This window comes from Hippocampus zosterae, chromosome 1, assembly GCF_025434085.1.
Source record: "Hippocampus zosterae strain Florida chromosome 1, ASM2543408v3, whole genome shotgun sequence".
Lineage (NCBI taxonomy): Eukaryota > Metazoa > Chordata > Actinopteri > Syngnathiformes > Syngnathidae > Hippocampus > Hippocampus zosterae.
In genome coordinates, this window is record NC_067451.1 from 23909479 (window position 1) to 23912298 (window position 2820).

General features: G+C 44.7%; 1 long non-coding RNA gene across 1 annotated transcript; it reads right to left on the bottom strand.

Annotated features, from left to right (window-relative positions):
* Positions 1–222: 222 nt before the first annotated feature.
* Positions 223–1194, bottom strand: LOC127608225 (uncharacterized). The gene is made up of 3 exons (XR_007964212.1): positions 944–1194; positions 453–509; positions 223–375 (listed from the first exon to the last, which is right to left on the bottom strand). It is a non-coding gene; the product is annotated as an uncharacterized LOC127608225 (long non-coding RNA).
* Positions 1195–2820: the final 1626 nt, after the last annotated feature.

Consider the following 2820-nt stretch of genomic DNA (forward strand, 5'->3'; position numbering starts at 1 on the left):
AGCAGGAAAAAAAGAGTTTGTATCTATCTTGCTCCGTTCGTTGGCAATCAGCATTTAAAAAACTGCTAAGTTTTACGGAAAAGGCCGATTTTTTGCAGAAATCCAGAGAAAATGAGTTTTTGGAAAAGCATGCATTTCAAGCATCATTTCTAGTTTTACACTATTTTTTGCATTTGTGACAGTTCAAATACCCCAATAATGTGTTCCTCCTACAAATGAACATTACAAATAATGTTTTTTGTAGCAAAATAATTTATTTGCACACAACAAAACTATTGAACTATGAACTAAAGTGCAGCTGTGGAGAAGATGGTTTTTGGCTTCCATCCAGTTTATCACCACATCGATTCTTCCCACCACGTCCAGATGCACGACCTATAAATTATAGAAACATAAAAAGTTGCAAATATACAGTATCTTGCTGCAGAGTGTGGTACAATAATTTTATTTACCTTTCTTTCCACCACCAAAGCGAGGAGTCGTCATCTTTTGGCTTCTGGTTGGACAATCTGTAATTTATAGTATTATGTACTATTACCACACTTTTTCTATTTTTTTATTGTTGCTTTCCACTTACATTTCAACATCTCTCACACACACGCACATACATGCTCGCTCACTGCTATTTACACCATTCATTCCATGTTGCTCAGCATCCAATTTGACATGAAATGGAATATGGATTTAACACTAGTGGTTTTAGCAGAGCTGAGCGGACCAAATGTGTCCTGTTTTTTTAAAACCTATAGCGACATGCAAGTCGGCACATTTACGGCGCATAATTTCATCCACATCTACGAGACGCATCAACCGTACATAAATGATTAGTTTTACTGGCAACTTTATAGTATAGCGGGGAATGTAGCGGTACATAAAAGTGAGTGATGAGGCATAAGAAGTGAAGCAGTTTTGAATGGGAACTTGCAAGCTAGTCAGCAGTTACCTCCTCGTTTCAGCGGCTCTGGCGAGGACTCTCAGCTGCTTTCCGTTATGTCCGAAGGCACGTATTCGTCCGACATATCGGGATCCAAATCGCTCTCCAATTCATCGTTTTCGCCGTCGTCATTACGAGACGATTCCAACGAATCGCTGACGTGTGCCCGGCGTCGCCCATGCGAAGCAATACAGCCTCTTTGCCGTCATCGCTGGAAGTCGCCGGGGAAACGATTTGTGGGCGATCTGTCAAGTCAAGTCAAGTCAACAGTATTCATAGGGCACTTTCAAACAGCCATCACTGCATACAAAGTGCTGTACATGGAGCGATTTAACATACACAATAAACAGTAAGACGAATCGGTAATAAAGGCGGTAGAAAGCACCAAGCAGTAAAATCAAGAACAAAACTAAGTCATGATTAGTTGAATGCCAAAGAATACAATTGAGTTTTGAGGAGGGTTTTGAAGATGGGCAGCGAGGAGGCTTGCCGAATGTTCAGTGGGAGGTCATTCCAGAGAGAGGGAACAGCAATAGAAAAGGCTCGATCCCCTCTGAGCCTCAGTTTAGTTCTTGGTACTTCTAACAAAGACTGGTCCACAGACCTGAGGCGCCGGGCAGGTGTGTAGGGGCGGATGAGCTCAGAGAGGTAAGGTGGCGCGAGATTATTCAGAGATTTGAAAACAAAGAGGAGGATCTTGAAAATAACTCTAAAATGAATGGGGAGCCATTGAAGGGATGCCAGAGTAGGAGTTATATGCTCCCTCTTACGAGTACCAGTCAAGAGGCGAGCAGCGGCATTCTGGACCAGCTGAAGGCGCTTAATGGAGGACTGGCTGACTCCAAAGTACAGGGCATTGCAGTAATCCAGCAGGGATGTGACAAAGGCATGAATTACTGTCTCAAAGTGTTCATGTGAGAGGAAAGGTTTTATTTTGGCCAGCTGTCTAAGGTGAAAGAAGCTTGATTTAACAACGGCACCAATTTGCCGATCGAGTTTGAAATCACTGTCTAGTTTAAGGCCCAAGTTTGAGACCGTTGATTTCAGATAAGGAGACAGGGGGCCCAAGTCTACAGGATGGAATGAATAAGGGCCACTGGGACCAAACAATATCACCTCTGTCTTCTTTTCGTTGAATTTCAAGAAATTTTGTGCCATCCAGGTTTTGATTTCTTCCAGACAGGATAGGAGTGGCCTTAACGAGAAGGCGTCTTTCTTGCTCAGTGGGACATAGATCTGGCAGTCATCTGCATAGCAGTGGAAGGGAATACCATGTTTCCTTAAGATGGAAGCCAATGGGAGCAGATACAGCGAGAACAGCAGAGGCCCCAGAATTGAGCACTGTGGAACACCACATGACAGGGGAGCAGTGCGTGACTCAGAGCAGCCAAGGCTGACACAAAAGGTCCTGTCAGCTAGATAGGACCTAAACCACTCAAGAGCACTGCCGCCAATGCCCACCAAGTGCTGCAAACGAGTCAGCAGAATACTGTGATCCACTGTATCATATGCTGCAGTTAAGTCCAATAAAACCAGACACACGTGGTCTTCAGAGTCATTTGCCAGGAGGATGTCATTAGAAACGCGTAACAGGGCTGACTCCGTGCTATGCATCGTCTTGAAACCTGACTGGAAGACCTCCAAGATGTTATGTTCATCCAAGTCAAAGGGTGTGGGGCATCGGGAGGCACAAAATGCACTGCCAAGCGATGATCGCTGACGTGGAGCAAGTTCATCTTCATCAGATGAACTCGAAACTCGGCGTGAGCTATGCAGGCTGCGTGTAGCATGCCATGTTTGTGCAGGCCGGCGTTCGTTTGACGGTGCCGCTTTCGATTAGTGACCGAAGTGTCACTTTCTCTTCCACACAAACACCATCTCCTTTG